Source organism: Gracilinanus agilis, chromosome 1 (genome assembly GCF_016433145.1).
Source record: "Gracilinanus agilis isolate LMUSP501 chromosome 1, AgileGrace, whole genome shotgun sequence".
Taxonomy (NCBI): Eukaryota; Metazoa; Chordata; class Mammalia; order Didelphimorphia; family Didelphidae; genus Gracilinanus; species Gracilinanus agilis.
In genome coordinates this window covers 290492259-290512747 of record NC_058130.1, presented here as the reverse complement: position 1 = coordinate 290512747, position 20489 = coordinate 290492259, and the positions used below count along the sequence as shown (strand labels likewise).

The 20489-nt window shown below is 36.0% G+C and overlaps 1 pseudogene; it reads left to right on the top strand.

Moving 5' to 3' along the window:
* Nucleotides 1-383: 383 nt before the first annotated feature.
* LOC123231363 lies at nt 384-1871 on the top strand (annotated as a pseudogene).
* The last annotated feature ends 18618 nt before the right edge of the window (nt 1872-20489 follow it).

Genomic DNA, 20489 nt, shown 5'->3' with positions numbered 1-20489 from the left:
AATACTGTGCCTGCCTTAATGAAACTTTTTTGTTTATTTTAATTTTATTTCTCATTCTCTATTGGCAGAAATTAAAGATTCACTTGATGATGCATTTTGTCTTTATGACTGACCTTGGGTATTTAAATATTCCATTCTATAAGATACTCCTAACAAATATACATACATGATATTTAAAATTTATTAAGTTTGATTTGATTCAGAGATAGCTTCAGATTTTCTTACCATGAACTATGTGATGTATGATTAATGTGTAGATTCTTTTTTCTATATATATTTATTGCCACTAATTACATAAACTTTTTCTAGCTGGAAGCCTCCCTGGTAGCTGCAAAGAAGCAATTAGCAGATGAAGCTTTATTTAAAATAGGTTTTGAGGGGTGATGACATGGGGCTGCCAGGGCCCCTCAATGCTGCCACTGCCACAGGCCAACAGACCTTCCTGGTGTGGCACTTGCCCGCTGAACTGAAGGGGGAAGAGAAGGAACATCTTCTGAAGCACTTTGGCACCCAGGCGGTATGGGTTCTGCCTGACAAGGGCCGATTGAAACATACTGCTTTTGCTACTTTTCTTAATGAAAAAGCAATGAAAAAGTCATTATCAAGACTTCATCAACTAAAAGTTTTAGGTCACACTTTAGTTGTTGAATTTTCAAAAGAGCAAGACCAAGCTTCCTCCTTCTGTCAAACTTTGTATTCAGAGAAAAAGAAAAGGTCTGATGAACCTGTGGAAGAAGATAAAGGGAAAAAAAGAGCCAAGTTGTTTGACCATAGAAAATGGAATTGCACCAAATCATGGGCTAACTTTTTCCTTTAAATTCATGCCTCAAATACCAATATCCACCACCTTCAAGCACAATACTAGTCAACATAGCAAGTGCCTTGGTAAGTGTGCCTAAGTTCTATGTACAGGTGCTTCATCTTATTAATAAGATGAATTTACCTACACCATTTGGACCGTCCTCCCATGCATGAAGAGTAAATGCCAGTGCATGTTCCTCTTCCCCCTGCACCTCCTTTGCCACTTGAAGAACCTCCCATGCCAGAAGAAGGTGAAGGATCTAGTGGAGAAGAATCAGAATATAAAAGCAGTGATGATGAAGCCCAAGGGAGGATGACAAAACCAATGGAATTAGCTAATTTTCAGCCCAAAAGACCAATAACTGCAAAGCAGCACCGTGTAAGGAAAAGGCAAAAGGTAAAGGACATGTTGAATATACCTACATCTACTTCACATACTTCACCCAGCACTGTTGCCTTCAGATGTGTTTGAGCAGCTGCAACCAGTAGAGCATAAAAAAATCGAATTCAACATATCTTTGGGGATACCAACTTCATTTGTAAAAGATTTAGAAGGAGAACAAAATAGTGATTTGTCTACTCCTGGAGATACAACAAATGAGGGTTTTGGAAAGATCTTTCCAACTTCTATTCTGAATGACAAAGAGATTCAAGAAAAGTCAGATGAGATACCAGCAGAATTTATCTCTAGAAAAGAATTGGAAAAAGGCAGAATTTCTAAAGAAATGGAAACACTTTCAGTTTTCAAAAGTAATGAACCAGGGGATCCAAACTGTAGGATTTATGTAAGGAATTTAGCAAAGCAAATTGAAGAAAATGATCTTAAGTTTATTTTTGGAAGATATGTTGATTTTTCATGCCAAACAGAACGAATCATGTTTGACATATGCTTGATGAAAGAAGGTCACATGAAAGGTCAAGCTTTTATTGGATTTCCAGATGAAAAAGAAGCAGCTAAAGCTTTAAAAGAAGCTAATGGATATGTACTTTTTGATAAACCCACAGTGGTGCAATTTGCTCGATCTGCTAGACCAAAACAAGATCCTAAAGATGGAAAATGGAAAAGATAGATAATTGCTAAAGGTTCCTTTTGAATTTCATATCTTTCTTCAAGCATATCCAGCTTTGAGAAGAAGAAACTTGAGGATCTGGACTCTTGAATTGTGCATAATAGCTTTTAGAATATATTTTAAAACTAAATGAAATGCATTTAAATCTTGTTGGAGGATATGCAGTAAATAGTCAACTTTCAATAAATTATTATTTTCTCTCCCAAATAAATAAATAAATTAAATTAAGTAGATCTTGAAAATTGTTGTCAAGGCCTCACTGAAGAACTGGAATTTCATAAAAATTTGTATAGAGGGGGTAAAAAAAACTTTGAACTTTAAAGTAAAAGATAAAAATGCTTTTTACTCACATTGGTGGTATACCTTTTAAGAGGTGATATAAATTGCTAAAATACCATTGCTACTGCTTAGACTTAACAAGGAACTGAAATTGCTGTATGTAAAATTATTGATTAATAATTAAGTGTTTTATTTATCATAGCAGTAGCTATTGTGGCCAATTTCTGGAGGCTTGGGTTCAGATATGTAGCCCTTGGTGGTGTGAATCTTACTGGATGCCTATGAATGCAACTCATAGTGACTGTGCCAAATGAGGCAGGTAAAGACAATAGATGAAAGAGGATTTACCTGATTTTGAGATGTTTTTCCTAGCATGGAATATCTATGAACAGGTGAGTAGTAAGTTGGGGTCTTTCTAAAGGATGTTTTAGAGAATGACAGTTTTCCCTGTTGCTATGGATTTTGGAGACCGCCCCCCCCCCCTTTTGCAAGTCAGCTTAATTATGAACCAATCACAGTCTTAGTAGTTTAGTTGGTGCCCCTGGACCTTATGTAACAGCCAAACTGTATACAAGGATGCTTGGACTGTAAGAAGGGTTTCTGGTTACTGAGGGACCCTTGACCTCTATTATTGGTGATTGTTAGTTTTGTTAGTCTAGAGAGATTATGCTTGAACTCTTTTGCTTCAGTTTCTCTTTACTGCAGATTTTTATCATAGCACCATAATCAGGAATGTAATTTTACTCATTCACTCTTAAGGGGACAGTTAGGTAAGTACAACATATAGAAAGCCAGTCCTAGAGATGGAAGGTCCTGGATTCAGAACTGGCCTCAGATTCTTTCTAGCTGTGAGACCTTGGGTAAGTCATTAAACCTGAGTTGCCTAGCCTTTTTGTTCTTCTGCCTTAGAACTGATATTTAGTATCTGTTACGATTAAAATTATCTTGAGATTTTTGGGTAAGAATATGTCTATTGACCATGTCAGGTTTAATGGTTGGGTCCATCTCATAAATGATAAAGTGATATAGGTCTTTATGGCTTTCTCAAAGACTAGGGACCACCTGAGCTGAGTCAGGAAATCTGATAAATAGGTTTTTAGGAGCTTATTATTCAGCCCCTCCCCTGATCACTCCAAAGCATCTTTAATTGATGATAGTTAATTAAGAGGTGGCCCATCAGGCCCTGTGCCCTTCCCCAAAATGAATGACAAGTGAATCTTTGCACATATACCAGAAAAACCCTTCTCGCCTTCATTTATTAACCAAATTCTGTTAAAAAAAAAAAAGTTTCCCAAGGACAAAGAAAATGCAAAAAGCAGCGAACTACATGGTATCTCTGACCTTGATCCCAGACATAGGAATGTACAGTAATTCTCCTGAACATATAGGAATTAATACAAAATGTGAAAAAAATTCTCACAATAGCCCCTCTGCTTTTTGGGGAAATTGGGTCTCAGTTTCCCCAATGAAACATCCCAAATATAATTATACATTATTGGGAGGACCTGACTATGATAGTTGGGCATTTTATAAAATCTCAAAAATGGTTGATAGATGCATTGACAAAATAACAGCATGTGAGAGAGACATGAAAAGGATAGATTTCCCAACCCCACTGCCCAGGCCATTATATATCCATTATATAGGGAGTTTAGCTAAATTTTAAGATGATTAGAAATACTCTAAATTTCAAATTCACAAGAACAAATACAAAACAAAGATTTTTCTACATTTTACAAAGACACTAAAAAATGTTAAAAAGTAGACAGACAATACAACAAAATAAACTACTTTATAATTTTGCAATGATGGTAAATGCCAAATTAACAAAATACAAAAGTTGGAAAAAAATTCTCCCATGCAAACTCGGCAGTTCAATCTGCTCCTTCTCCAGTTTTGGTCTTCTTCTAGCTTCAGCAGAGCAGTCAATTCGAACTAGCTTCTCAATCCAGCCTGATTTCTCACTGGGTCAAGTTAGAGAGCCTCAGGAGGTTAGAGCTAGATGGATCCTGGAGGTGGTTTTTGCTCCAGAGTCTCAATCCAGCTCCTCTGCTGCCAGTTAGAATCCCAACATTTTCTCTCCCCTCAAGATTCTAACAGGTTTTGCTCCTGTCTCTCCTCTTCCACAACATTCCATGTCTCTCTGCTTGCAAACTTGTCTCTCTTTCCAAAATCCCTCTTTCACAATACCCATCTCTACACACAACTACTTACTTAAGTAAACTCCATCTATCTCATTATTAATCAACCCCAGATTCTCAGTGCTTACAGAATGACACACCTAATATACAAGACAGACAGACCTTGCAAAATGATATATTTAACATATATATATTTAATATATACACATGACATAATTCTTATCCACAGATGATCTCATGATCAAGAACAGGGATGAACTTCCTCTATCTTTTACTCATCAGAAAAAGGAATCTTCTAGAGAAGAAAGTTCCCACGTGGACCCAGTGTGGTAGTGAAACTTTTCTGTTAAGTATAAGGAAGATTTAATAATCTCATTTATGGTCGGCCAAAATTTTTACTTTTAAAATTATCTCAAGAGACTCATTTCTGAGTTTGGATATAAGTTTGTTGATTATATCAGGTTTATTGATTAGGCCAGCATCATAACTCATGAATTGATATAAGTCTCTTGGGGACCAGAGACTACCTGAGCTGGGTCAATAGATTTGGGGGAGCTTATTCAGCCTTTCTGTAGACCAGTGGTTCCCAAACTTTTTTGGCCTACCGCCCCCTTTCCAGAAAAAAATATTACTTAGCCCCTGGAAATTAATTTTTAAAAAATTTTAATAGCAATTAATAGGAAAGATAAATGCACCTGTGGCCATTACCACTCCCCTGGATCGCTGCAGTACCTACCAGGGGGTGGTGGTGCCCACTTTGGGAATCACTGCTGTAGACCATCCCAAGATATCTTTAATTGGTGATGGCTTTTTAAGAGATGATCCATCAGATCCATAGCCAAGTGAAGTTTTGTAAGTACACTGGAAAAATCCTTCTCCCTTTCATTTATTAATCAAATTCTATTAAAAAGGAAAAGATTCTTTGGGTTTCCCCAAGACAAAGAAAATGCAAAAAGCAGTAGACTAGGTGGTAATTTTAACCCATATCCCAGACACAGGAATACACAAGAATTCTCCCTAATATACAGGAATTAGTACAATATATGAAAAATACATTTTCACGTATCAATTCTAAGAAGGTAAAGGTTCTTTAAAAAAAAAGACTTTGATCAGGAACGGCTTGTTTCTGATTGGTTTCTTTTACTGATTTCTTCTTTTACTAGAAATTATGGTAATTTTCTCTTTGCTCTCACCAAGTGTGATAATTAGATTAAGTCTACAATGCCCATCTTTAGGTTTAATCACCAAAGGTGAGAACACCTCTAATTCTGGGAGGACGTAACCCACGTGTGCTAGACTGGGTGACAAATCAGAATCAACTGACTGCCCCCTAGGCAGTACTATGAGAAGTGTCAATTGTGATTGGACATTTAAATTAGGAGGGAGGCACAGGAAGTGACGCATAAGTGGCCCCTTTAAAAGGAGAAAGTCCTCAGTCAGCTGGAGGCTTCTGGTGAAAAGGGCAGCTGATGAAGGAGCTCTTCTGGTCCGTGAAGGAGTGTTGAGACCTTGGTGAGACTACTTTAAATATTTTCTTTTGAATTCCATGTGGTGAATTTAAAGACTGAATCTTCCTGAACTTCTCTTAAGAAACTTCTTTTTATTTATTTTAAAACCCTTACCTTCAGTCTTGGAGTCAATATTGTGTATTGGCTCCAAGGCAGAAGAGTGGTAAGGTTGGCAATGGGGGTCAAGTGACTTGCCCAGGGTCATATAACTGGGAAGTGTCTGAGGTCAAATTTGAACCTAGGACCTCCCATCTCTAGGTCTGACTCTCAATCCACTGAGCTACCCAGATGCCCCCAGAAATTTCTTTTAATAGACTCTGTGAATGAATTTTTGCTTCATTCACCTCTGGGCCTCTTACCTACTGAGTTAGATTCTTATTTCCTCTCTCTTCTTAATTGTAAATAAACTTCCATAAAAATCAATTTTGACTTGAGATTATTTTTAATTGAGGATTGATAATAGTTCAATCCTCTGGCAACCATCTTTTATAATATATTGAACCCAAAAAACCCCTTTTCCCCCCTTACACAAGGACTTAGCGATTTGCATTTGTGGTTAATTCTGGTATTTCATTCCATAATGATCAGGCATTTTTTTCCTCTCATGGCTAAGTTGTTAATGGCTAATATAGTTTAGGAATGAGAATGCTATCCTATGTAATTTTAAATTAGTGTCTAATGTTCTTATAGTAAGAGATGAGTTTTTGTTTTCTCTTTTCCTAGGAGTTCAAAGCAATAAGAAGGAAGAATGAAATGAGCTTAGTTGAAGTGGATTCTGGATGTCAGACTGAGTATGAGTACAAGTTGGCTCAAGCATTCTGAGAAATGAGAGAGCAGCTTGTGCAAAGAAGAACTAGAACAAAGTTATCATGACAAAATGAGAAATTCTTTTCAAATTTATTTTTTGTAGTTGGACCTACAATTTCATGAATATAGGGAACTCCTGATGAGACTCTCTTATACTAATGCAGACCACCACCAGCAACTTAAGAAAATTACCTTAGGATACTGCAAAGTGAAGTCATTTGGCTAGGTCAATCTGTCACTTGAAACCAAGTCTTCTAATCTTTGAGCCTGACTATCCACTACTCCATGATGCCTTGCCCTTTTAAAAATATTTGTTTAAAATGTTCTGATCCCTTGTCAATACTACACAAAGTCATTTCACAATCTTTTAGTTGTAGCTAAGTTTTACATTTCTGAAATGAATCACAAATTTGAATCAGAGAAATTATTCCTCTTTTATTCAGTTTCAGATTTTCTTAGTGTTTTATGAGTCAAACAATTTTGAGAATTACCAGGAGAATGTAGGACTAATATATTCTTATTTGAAACAAAGACTTATGTGATGAGTACTTCCTGTTGACCTTTTAGTCTATAGAGCAGTAGGCTTGAAGTCAAGAAGATCTGATTTCAAATATATTTTCATGTTTTCAAATATATTTTCATGTTTTCAAAAAGTTAACCAGTCATGGGTATCCTATGCAAGTCACTTTATCTTCTCTGGGGATAAATATGGGGTATATGTCTCATTTCCCTTAACCTATCTCCCAAGGTTGTTGTTGGGTTTAAATGAGTTAATATCTTTTAAATGTTTAGTACAATGTCTGGCACATAGTAGGCATTTAACAAATGCTTGTTTCCTTCCTCCCTCAGTGTGGAGAAACCTAAATCTTTTCAATTAGTGATTTTTTTTTTGTTTTAACAAATGCTATTTATAATACCTAGTATTATAATAACATGTTTTATATCTGGTTTTAAATAATCTTAAATTTACTATCTTGTGATTATTTCTTGGTTTTTAGAATTGGCTAGGTTAAGGATTCAATGTCCTTCATATTTTTCTCTGTCCTAGTAACTACCACACTAGAATTGATATTTCCCAGTTTGGAAGTTTATGTGAGATGTTAAAATTTGAATGGAAGAAATATCAAATGAGTTAATATTAAAAGTGTTGGGCTGTCATTAGCCACATTATTATTATTCACTTATTGAAACTGTCTATGTAGCAAATGGTATGCAAGTCAAAGGCCAATTTAGTTCTCTGTTTCAAGATCAGGAAGTTTTATGATGTTTTACCTATATTTCATCAACTCTTTATTAGCAGAATTATTTGTGTAATGCATCTTGCTGACATGCTTCTGTATTTGTAGTGCCAATTTATAAGATGAAACTAACTTTGCTTTATTTTACTTAGTTTGAGAATGCTAGGTTGTCTTCAGAGATAACTGCATCCACTATAAACAGTGCAAGAGAAGAACTGATGGAAAGTCATATATGGATTGACAACCTTTCATCTCAACTTTCTAACTTACAGAAAGAGGTAAGTAAGTGTTTGCCACTAAGACTTGAAGTCCTCTAGCATGGTCTTTATTATAACTTCTTCTGCCTTGTTTATTTGCAAAGAGCAAGGAAGCCAGTGTCACCAGATCCCAGATGACAACTAAACGTGACAACTAAGTATTAGACTGGAGTGAAAGGAGATTTGGGGCAGAGAGACCAAACAGCAGGCTATTACAATAGTTCAGGCATGATGTGATGAAGGCCCAACTAGAGCGGTAGTATTGTCAGTGCAGAGAAGGGGGACTATATTAGAGAATATGAGAGGTATTAACAAACACAGAATGATCAGAATTCAGTAAAGGATTGGATATGGGAGATCTCAACTAGTTGTAACACAGTGAACATTTTAAAGTGCAGATATCAATTGTGTCAGTTTTCCCACTCTGCCATCCCTACCCCATCCAGTAATTTTTTCATTACCTCCAGGATCAAATATAAAATTGTAAATCCTCTGTTTGGCATTCAAAGCCCTTCATTACCTATCCTTTTTCTATTTTCTTACACTTGACCCTCTTCCACATATTCTGAGATCCAGTGACTCTGGCTTCCTTGTTATTCCTTGCACAAAGCATTCTATTTCCTACTTCTGTGCATTTTGAATTTCAGTGTCTTTACCCAGAGCACTGAATTCTTGTCTTCCTCATCTGTGCTCCATGTTCCTTGACTTCTTTCAAGTTCTGGCTAAAATCCCATTTTCCAAAAGAAGTCCCTTTCCCCATTTGAATATTTCTGATTTATTCTGTATATATAGTTGTGATCCTTCATACTCATAGAGGACCAAAATTACCTCATTATGTTGGGTTTGATGTACAGTGTGTCCGACTATGGCTGATCAGACCATATGAGCTCTCAAGATTCCCATGGGTTGGGCACAAATAGTGTGCATGAACAATTCTGATGGAGATATCTCTAAATTTGTGCATCTCATATTTCTTTTGACCCACTATAAATCTGCTTTGCTCATAGAATATATAGCGCCTTCTGTGATGTGGCACACCATGTTGGATGGTCCTTTGTCAGTGCTCCTATGTCTCACAATGGATGCTCAAGGTCTTCAGAGAGACCTTTAGAATGTCCTTCTGACCTCTAAAAGTGCTTGCTTTGGGTGTTTGTGTGAATTCTCCATAAAATAGCCTTTTAGGCAAATGCACATTTGGCATTTGAACAACATGGCCAACCCATCAGTTATGCTTTGTTCAGTAGGGTTTGAATGCTTTAGCAGTTCAGCTTGAGAAAGGACCTGGTGTCCAATATCTTATCTTGCTATTTGTCCTTCAGAACCTTCCTAATATAATTCAAATGGAAATGACTGCATTTTATGGCATGGTGCTGGTAGGTTGTCCAGGTTTCACAGAGACACAGTGAAGTAAGCACAATGATTCTGCAGACTTTGGTAGGCAGCCCAATACCTCTTCTCTCCCATACTTTCCTTCAGAGCCTCCCAAACACTGAGCTAGCTCTGGCAATACATGCGAAGATGTGGCATGCTTGCCCCAGCATGCCGAAGGGGGCTGCTCTGTTCCCCCTCTCCACTGCCTGAGGACATTATACACGTGCCCTGCCCCTCTTCCCAGCAGCCCAATGTGAGCACTTCCTTTCTAAAAGGTTTGCCAACACTGTCTTGGGGATAACTTCCTCTTACTGTATGGCCTTGAAGATTTCAGTCAGCTTTTGTATGAGCTGCCCCTTATGTCCATTCTCTTTTCAGAATTTTCAGACATAACTGTCATTTCCCCATATTTTTCTCTAATGGTCTTATCTGATGAAAAAAATGTTGTTTTTCTTTTAGTTATCGTTTTCTGAAATTCTTCTAGAAATGCTTATTGGGTTTGTGTACAGTCTGTATTTTCCTCTCAGGCTTTGCCCATTGATGTTTTCAAGTCATTGTCTTCTGTGTTTGTGTCTCAAAGACCATAGTTATTTTTTTGCTTGCTTATTTTTCCAGCCTATTTCATGGTTTTGTACATTATTGGTATTGCTCTCTACTCATTCCTGGGAGTAGGGAGGATGTTTGACTTCATTTTTAATTTTATCTGTCATTTTTCTGCTTTTGCAATCCAGTATGGAAGCCTATAACTTCTAAAGTGGTACTACTATAAGGGGAACCTTGCTTCCTTCTTCCCTCATCTGCTCTCTGCAAGTACCTGACCCGGTTTTGGTTCGCATCTATTAGTTTATGTGTGGTTGAGTTTCTACAGACTGCTGTTGGATTCAGTCACTGTTTGTCTACTGGGAGGTTCTGCAGGTTCAGAGTGACCGTATTTCAAGGTCTCCATTGGTTTTTATATGATGCCCTTGTTTATTATATTGAAGACATATGTAGGCTGAAAGTTAAAATTGAGTCCTTATTCTGCCCTTGGTCTCAGAGCCGCAAAGCTAAGTTTCTAGAACATCTTCCATTGGTAGGGTTCTCTGGTCCTTCCTGATCACAACTGCTCCTTTCCACCCTGGAACTCTGACCCAAAATAGGATACAGGGGAACAGAGCTGCCTGATGGCTCCCGTTTCTACTCCCATTGCTAGTGCAAAGGTCTCCTGGGTTCACTTTCTGCCTAGGTGTTCTGGGTACACTGTTGCTGCTGCCCCTGCCCACTTATACCTACTGATGCTATACTGTGGTCCTGACTAGCTCCCTCTCCAGTGTTTGAAAACCCTTTTATATTCCTAAACTGCCCTAGACTAGTGTAGTGCCCTGAATTGTGACTTTTTCTTGGCTTTCCTAATCAGAATTCAGTCTGATATTTTAAACCATTGTGGAGGAGGTAGTGGAGAAGCTAAGGCAAAAAATGCTACCTCTCACTCTGCCATCTTGACTCCAGTAGCAATGAAAGTATTTAGAGATAGACATTTTCTCCAAAGAACTATTTTGGCTTCACCCTTCAAATTTTGGTATGTTACCTTATTTACTTATCTATAATGAAATTATCAATTACTTCTGTAATTTGTTCTTTTAGCCATCAATTCTTTCAGATGAAATTATTTAGTGTCCAGTTAAATTATTTTAAACCTTCACCTTCCATCTTAGAATCAATACTATGTAGATGGTGAAGGTATATGAAACTGATTCTAATTACTAAGGACACAGAGTGGCAACCATGGAGAAGGATCAAGAATAATCTCAGCAGGGTCTGTGGCCATGGAAATCATCTCTTAGATGAAATAAGTTCTCTTAGATCCTGATAGGATAATTGGGTGACCTTAGTCCCTCAGAAAATCAGCAAGCTGTCTCCATCCTCCTAAATTATTTTTAACTGTTTAACTTTTATCACTTGGCCTCAGTTATAGGACACCTGGTCTCAACTCAATGGGTTATTGTATTGCTGAAACTTTAAGACTGAGTTGTTTCGTATTTGCTTATCTGTGCTACAATACCAAAAATATGTCTCAAAGAGCCTTTGTCCTTGCTGCTACACCTCTTGCATCTGGTAATCCTGTTGCTAATGACTATTGTTCCTGAGACTCTCTGCCCATAATGCACACAGATTCCTCCCTGGATCTGACCCGTCCAGCTCCTTTCCCCACCTCCTTTTGTTAGAAAAAATTTTATGCAGTTGCTTATCCTTTTAAGATTTTAGCTCCTTGGCAACAGTCTGAATTGCTGCACATACACATTTAAGTTCTTGCTTAAATAAAGATGATCATGATTTTAAAGGCATTGTATTTCTTGGGTATTTCTTCCCTTGGGGAAAGTGAGACTATGTATGGTTTCATAGGGCTTGTGCTTCACCTTGGTGTCTCTTGGGTAATCTTCTTGGGTACAGAGGGATTTGATCTCTGTAGGTATCTGTGCTAGGCATAGTATCCCTTGGGAGTACTCCTCCTTGGAGGAAGAGGTCCTTATGTTCCATAGAAGTCATACTTCAGTTTACAGATCCTTTCTTTCGGGCTGCTTGCATTTTTTTTAACCATAAACTTACCATTTTGCATATGGTTTTTATGGGAATTTTCAATCTAAGTTTTCTTTTAGGAAATGTTTGGAGAAATCCTTTTTTTCACTCTATTCCTTTGTCTTAATATTTCTGGGAAGTTTTCATTCATGATTCCCTAAAATATATGTCTAAGCTTTGTTCATAACTTTTAGGTAATCCAGTGATTCTTAAATTATTTCTCCTTGATGTGTTTTCCAAACCAGTTTTTTTTCAATATTTTGATAGTTTTGAATATTTCTTGTTGTCTCATTGAACCATTATCTTCTGTTTAGTTATAATTTTCAGAATGTGTTACTTGGTCAAGTCTCTCCTCCTAAAGGTTTCATTTCATTTCCAGTTGTCTCCTCCAGCAGTTTCATTTTATTTAAACACATCATTTTAACTCCTCCTCTTGCTTCATTTATTCAAAGAATTCCAACTGAATTCCTCCTCTCTTCCCCCCCTTCTCTCCCTTCTTGTCACTCTCACCTCCCTAAGTCATGACCTTGGTTAGGGCCAGGATCCATATGGTACTGGTGTCCTTGTTGTTAAGTGATGGGAAAAATCCTTGAGTTTTCTTACTAAAGTTCCTCAGCTCTCATTCTCACTTGTTCTCTTCCTATTCTCTTAAATCTTTGATCTCACCAGTATATAGCTTATTGTAGAGTGAAAGCTTTATATCCAAGACTAGGCTTCTTTGACCATGGTCTGTGTAGTCCTGCCTGCAGCCTGTCAAGTTTCTTCTTCGGTAAGCATAATCCCTTTTAACTGTGTTATTAGTTCCATCTGCTTTTAGCTTTCATTGCAGTTCTTAAAAACTTAAGAGCTCTGAAAACAAAACAAAACAAAACAAAACAAAACAAAACAAAAACCCCACTTAAGAGCTCTGTCTACAGTTGCTGAATTCTGAGCCTGTTTTATTTCAGTTTTATTATGCTGACAATTCAGTTTCAACAGGGTAGTCAGCAAAAACCAAGGAATGCTCCTTTTAGAGCATTCTTTACCCACACTCCCCAACTCCCTTGTCAGCCTCCTTTAACACCCATGATGCTAATTGATCCATTGCAGTGGCAATTGCAGTGGTCTTTTCTCTCTTCTACTGAGAAGACTCTTCATATACCACTCAAATCTGCCTTTTTTCTATTTCAACCGCCACAAAAGCCTAATTCTATTTTATTCCAAGTATGAATTTTGTTTATTATCATAGGAAAGACCTAATTCCATCTGGTCCCCTGGTGGTTTAGGTCCAGTGTTGTAATGACACAAGCCATTTTACAGGTCAGTACCACAGCAAACAAAAAGAGATTTGCTTATTAGCTGTAGTTATTAGGATTGGGCCTGAGTCAAGACAGTCAACTAGAAGTTCAGGGTTGATATTGGAACAAAATAAGGCACTTGTAGATCAGTCATTAGTTAACAAAAGGAAATTTGCTTAGGCATAGTATAGAAAGACTATTCAACAAGAATACATTTAGAGAATGGAACATCCCTCACTAGTCTCTTTCTGATCTGCTTAGCAAGGCCAAGTAGTCTGGTGATATTCTGTCTTGGGACATCTACCTGTTCTGTAAGGGCCTCTTTATGCCCTGAGGTGAGCAGAAAGCCACATCATTATAGCCAAAAACTGCCAAGAAGCTACATCAAATGAGGTACAGTTTGAACCTTTGCCACAGCCAATGAGGATCACCAATTGCTAAAAAAAGCTATATCAAGATTCTTATAGACAATAACCAGAAGGAATGAAAGGTAAGAATTTTATAAAAGCATACATACCAGAGAATTTTATATCATGCCATATATAAGTACTCAAGGCAAAAAGAAAAGGCATTTTTCCTCGGCATTTTATTTTCTTATCCCTTTCAAATAATTGATATGCTCTTGGAGATTTGCACAGATATTTTACATGCATTATCTTATTTGAACCTTAAAGAAATGAACTCTGTAGGTATTATATGTATTTTCCACATTTTACCAATGAGAAAACTAAGCCCAAATTTACTAGGGGTCACATGGTTAGTGTCAGAAGCAAGTTTCAGGTCTTCTATCACATATTTTAGAAATTGATGTTCTTTTAGTTAGCTAAAGCCTAGGCAGTGTAAAAATACATGTCAAGGGTCGTTTTTTTTTTTCTCCAGTGACATATATTGTTGATGTTTACTAAATGTTAGTTGAATTTGAAAGGACGGAGACCATTAATATAAAGTCTAGATCAGAGGTTCTTTATCTTTAACCTGGCCTCTGTGAACTGTATTTTTAAATATTTTGAAGACTGTATAATTGCTGTATGATTAGTTTTCTTTGTAATTCTCTGTCTTTTATTTACTTATAACATTATTTTGGGAGGAGCTGGATAGGCTTCTTCAGACTGCAAAAGAAAAGTTAAAAACCTTTATTCTAGTTAAACTTGGGTTAATGTTCAGTGTACTTAACAGTAACTTTAAGTGCATCAGGACATCGTATTCTGTTTCTTCCTATTAACAGACATGTTTTATTAATTATTTTGTTTACTGGCTGCCATCTTATTTACATTGATTATTACAATACATACTGTTAGTCTTTCACATACATTATCTGGCCTTTACAACAATTCTTTGAAGTCATCTAAGCATTATTTGTTCTTTCAATTGAGGAAAGAGGTTCAGAACAAATAAAAATACTTTTTTGGTTCAATGAACTTACTATTTTCCAGATACTGTACTAAGCACTAAGGATATGAATATAATTAGCAAGACAGTTACCACCCTCAAGGAGCATATATCCTAAAAGAGGAAGACAACACATAGGGGGAACAAGCTTTGGAAAGCTCTGTCTCAGGTAGACTGGGGGGAACATTACATGGGTTAGTTTACTAACAGGGAGCCTCTGGTCTGAGTTTTTTAATAAAGAGGAAGGCAGACTGTAGATGGCATGACCTGGAGATGATATAGGTATATATTTATATCTTAGCATATGATATATACTATCATAGTATAGATGATAAGTATGGATGTAATTACAGTAAATCCTTAGCATTCACAGGTTTAACTTTCCTGACTTTAAGCATTTGGGTGATTCACTTTTGCAACAGTACACATTTCTGTAGATGAATGAAGCAGTATTTAAACCTCTAAAAAACTCTTCCCTTTTCTCTTCATTTTGGGCCCTTCAAGTAATCCTGGACAGGGTGAGATCCTGTTCCTTTGATCTCTGTTTTGTCTCATGACTCACACTTAGCCTGATGATTTTGTGTATATTTTCCTTCTTCTGCTGACCACCAGAACCTCTAGAGGTCACCTGTGGGAAGCCAATAAGAGAACAGATAAAAATCTGAGACTCCTCTTTTGACCCCTTTTGTGATCCTTGTGATTTCTTGTTGAAAAGTATTGTGGCCTTATTGAAAAGCTTTAAGTTCCTATCAAACCTGAATTTAAAGGGTTAACACTATTAACACAGCAAGGAATGCTGCTGCCTGGTATAGCTAAGGCCAAAATCTTAGCAAGGGGCAATTCAACCCTGAGAAAAATACTCCCAACTTGGCTTCCTGATAAGAAGCCAGTCAAAATTCAGCTTTGGCCTTAGTCTATTCTGAAGCCAATGTTTTGTGTTTTGATGTGACATAATTTGTAACTTCTGCGCATCTGCAAAGTTTCAGGGGGGTTCTTTTGTGTGAAATGAGTCTTGAAATATATATATAATAAACTCCATGCTCCCAGAGCCAGAGCTGGAAGCATGAGGTAAAAGACAACTACCTTATCCCATCCTTATTTCCTTATCAACTAAACTGTCCTTATCAGATTATCAGAGATGATAAAGAGATTTCCACATTTGGCGCCTGAACAGGGACCTTGGATCACTGGATTCAGGTAAATATTTGCCCTCCCCCTCAGACAACTCCCAAATTACGACAGTTTAGTTTCTGCCCAAAGAAGGGCAAGAAATACACAGTGAATCAAAGGAAAGAACTAACTCTTTTTATTGATATAACTAAGCACACCCTCAGAAAATGTGGAGTAAAAATTAGTAAAGAACAGCTCACTAAATTTCTTGATCTTATTCAAAATTGTAGTCCATGGATTCCCTTAGAATTCTGGCAAAAAGTTGGCAATGATTTGAAAAATTATTATACTTAGCACAGATCAGAACAATTGCCAGAAAAAATTTTATCGGCTGCTGAAAAAACAACTTTGTTATCTGGTCAGAATGCAGAGAATGAAATCTTTAAGGTTTCAGTGTTAGAATCAGAGGAGGAGGAAAAGGCTCATAGTAAATCAAAACAGAGCTTTAAAATTCGAATGAAAAAGTCACTAGCAGCAGACCTTCCCCCGCCTAAAAAACTCTCTTCAAAAGAGGAAAGAGAGATAAAAGCAGAGGAGCCTCTGCTGCTTGAAGCTCCAGCTCCACAGCCACAGCCCACAAATATAGGGTTTAAAGGAGCCCTAAAAAATGCTCGGAAGGACGGAAACATGTCATTCTGTTTCCCAGTTATTTTTAAATAGATGAATTGGATGATGATGAAGAAGTAGCTCCTACATGGGAACCTCTTCCCTGCAAAGTGTTAAAAGAAATTAAGACAGCTTGTGCTTCATATGGTCCTGCTTCTCCATACTCTTTAACTTTGGTGGAAACTTTGGGGGCAATTTGGATGACCCCCTTTGATTGGATTCAGACCTCAAGATATTCCCTTTCTGCAGGGGACTACCTTTTTTGGAAATCAGAATTTGATGAATTGGCAAAAAAGAAGGCAGCCATTAATAAGAATTTGGCAAAACAGAAGGGCATCAGAGTTACTAAAGAAATGTTACTTGGAATAGATGAATGGGAATTACATGCTGATCAAATTAATTTACCTAGAGAAGTTCTAATTCAATGTACAAAGTGTGCCTTAAAGGCTTGGAAAAGGATCCCAGTAACTAAGAAACTGTCCACAGGTTTGACTGAGATTAGACAAGGATCTGAGGAAAGATACTCAGATTTTGTAGAAAGGTTCAGTCAAGAAGTAAAAAAATATACAAATGATGAATATTCAACTCAGATAATAGTCAGAAAGTTTGCCTATGACAATGCCAATAATGTGTGTCAGAGCATGCTTCAAAATGTTAAAGAATCTGGGACTATTAGTGACTATGTGAAAGCTTGTGAGGACCTTACTCCAGCAGGGTATAGCCATCACAGCAGCCCTGAAAGGAAAAACATATTCTGAAATGATTAAGGGCTCAAAGGCTGTAAAAAACTCTTGTTCCAATGCCCCTAACTCTTTGTGTCCTAGATGTGAGAAAGGTTACCACTGGAAGAAAAATTGTAATTCCAAATTCCATTGAAATGGTTACAGATTACCTGATAAGATATTTCAGGGAAGATGGAAAGGAGGCCAACTACCCACCCCACCAATGACTAAATTTAATCCAAGAATTCATCCTAGTTTAGCCAGTTCCTTGCTAGAGTTAACCAATTTCCTGAATAATAAACTTTCTTTTTTCTCCAGATTTCTTTAGCAATGAAAGATGTGATTTATTGATCTTTTGATAGGACGTCATATATTTGTTAGAGTATGTGTGAAATGCCCGGGAAATGTGTCTTTGATCAGTCTGTGTGTTTATGTTGTGTCTATGTGTCTCTGATCAATTTGAATCTTAAGTTTTATTGTTGTGTTTGTCTGTGATAACAATGGAATTTTGGAGAAAATAAATCTCTCTCTTTCTCATTCATTCCGGAGGAATGGGAAAGACAGACAGAGAAGTTTGAGAAATTCAGAAAAATAACATCTCTAATGGATTTCTGAGTGTTTTAAACTCTAAGAAAATTTAATTGATTAAAAGAAATCATATTCTCTGCTCTCATTAAGGTGAGAATCAACAAGATAGTTTGTCTACATTTCTTCTTCCATTTTTTTACTGGCCATAAGAAAGGGAACAAAGAAATCATAAGACAATAAAAGGGGACAGATTTGATCCCACTACCAAATTCTATCAACAGGTTAAATACTGAGATATGTATTTAATCAAAATTACCAAGGATTCCAAATGCAATCTAAGAAAAATTTTTATTTGGACAGAAAAAGCAATGATTCTGAACTGTGTACTGAGGTACAGAAATGCAATTTAAAACTTTCTTAGCTAATCAGAATCATCACTTCTCCTAAATGCTTAACTGAGAGTGGTAAAAACTTTTTGGACTGCCACAAGTTTAATCTACAATTAATCACACTGATGTTAGTGAAAATTTAACTTATAAATTATTAGAACAATACCACATTGGCTTATATTTTGTAATTAGACCCCTCTAAACAGAGAATGGTTCGTGAGAAAAATTTAAGCCAAAATTGAATCATCTATGCTGCCTCAGTTCAGCAAGAAATAATATTGGAAAGTCAAAAAACATAGTTCCTTTTTCTTGAAACTCACAGCCCTTTCTCTAATTCATTAGGATACATGTTGGCTACGAATTTGAATAGATACTGATGGTATAGTATAAATCTACTGATTAACAGTTAGAAAATGGAATTTCAGTTAATTTTACATGTGCACAAAAATTATATTGGAAAAGTTATCTATTAAGACTTGCAGTGTGTGAAATATGGATTAAAATAATCAGATTTGCCAAAAATGCTTATCAAACTAAATTTGAGGATTGCAAATTATATAAGGATACTAGTTCATGATTTAAAAGAAATATTTAATCAGGTATGTAGATTTGTCCGAAGGTATAGAGAGGCCAGACTACAGGTTTTATTCTTCTTTAAACAGGGGTCTGAAAGAATAACTGGTAGATGTAGGAAACATTGTTAAGAAGTTTTAATCAGGGACAATTTGGATGTAGTGAAGTTAAATTAATATTCATTTGGAAGTGATAAATCATCAAGGTTTTAAAATAATCATGCAAAGTTTATAAATTCAGTAACTAAAGAGTTAAAGAGCACAGCCGCTTGAGAAGCGGCTACAGCCTTGGACATGTTTCAAAAATAATTTAACCCCTTCTACACATAGGAGGGAGAATCTCTGACTATAAATATTTTCAGCAATAGTTTTTACTAACTCAAACTCAGTAAAGTGAAACAATTAATAAGAAGCTAATGTTAATTTTGTAACTTTCAGAAATCTGGTTCAATTTAAGTAGTTATCTCTATTTCAAATAATATTAGAAAATACAAAAATAATTATTGTGACAACTTAAATTTATGCTTTAAGTTACTAGATCCTAGTCAAATTATGTCTCCTATGTTCATTATTTCATTAGTATTTAAAGGTTAAGGGGGCAGCTGGGTAGCTCAGTGGATTGAGAGCCAGGCCTAGAGACGGGAGGTCCTAGGTTCAAATCCGGCCTCAGACACTTCCCAGCTGTGTGACCCTGGGCAAGTCACTTGACTCCCATTGCCTACCCTTACCACTCTTCCACCTATAAGTCAATACACAGAAGTTAAGGGTTTAAAATAAAAAAAATAAAAATAAAGGTTAATTGAATAGATTGTATTCTCATAATATTTGTGATTTGTAGTAATGCATTCAAATCCAGAATATAAAATTATAATAAAATACATAATCCTCATAATAATTTGATATCATTGTTAATATGTACTTGATTGTGATGGCGTTAATATTATTATAATGTCTTTTACTTTGAAGTGATTTTGATGCAATTAAAACTAATTAACAAACTTGTCAATATAACTGTATTGTAACTGAAGAATGCAATTAACTAGAAATATTAATCATCTCAGTAATCATAAGGGACCTGAAATAAGACTATTATTTGTAAATGTAGGAATATTCCAAGGTACCTGGTTGCAAATTTTGAAGTTTTAAATCAACAACCTTTGAAGAGTAATTTTATATCAAGATCAAAAATATGTAAATTTTACAAGTACAATAATTTACACATAGGAAAAAAATTGTTACTGAGAAAAGCAATTTTCCTTGCTTCAAAAAAACTTAGAATTTCTAACAAACTTATTAACCTCTTCCTTACAATAAATTTAGAGCCTAAAGGGGTAATTAGCAGCTTCATTGAATTTTGATGTGATGTAGACAATAATGTTGCAAGCAACACTGATACAAATATTGGATTTTAACAAAATTATTATTGAATGTTATCAAAACATGTACTTTACTTTGTGAAAATTGAAAACATATGTTTAAATGTAAACTATGTATAAAAGATATTTGTTAAAAATTTAACATGCCTACTTACAATAATATATGATTTGTATTATGAACTAAAGTTTAAAGTAAACTGACTATTTCAATGTTAAGAGAATAACCAGCCCCTGCCTTAACCCTCTCTAATCAAGACAACAGTAATGAAAACTTAATTCCAAGCAAAGTTGTTCACTCTTTTTCTATATTATTGGAAAGACTTACTAGATAGTTTATTCATTGAGAAATTGTCAAAAAAGAAAATTTGTTTATCATATTTTATAACGTTATAATTTTTCATTGTGTATGTAAATCTTGGAAACCTTTCAAAT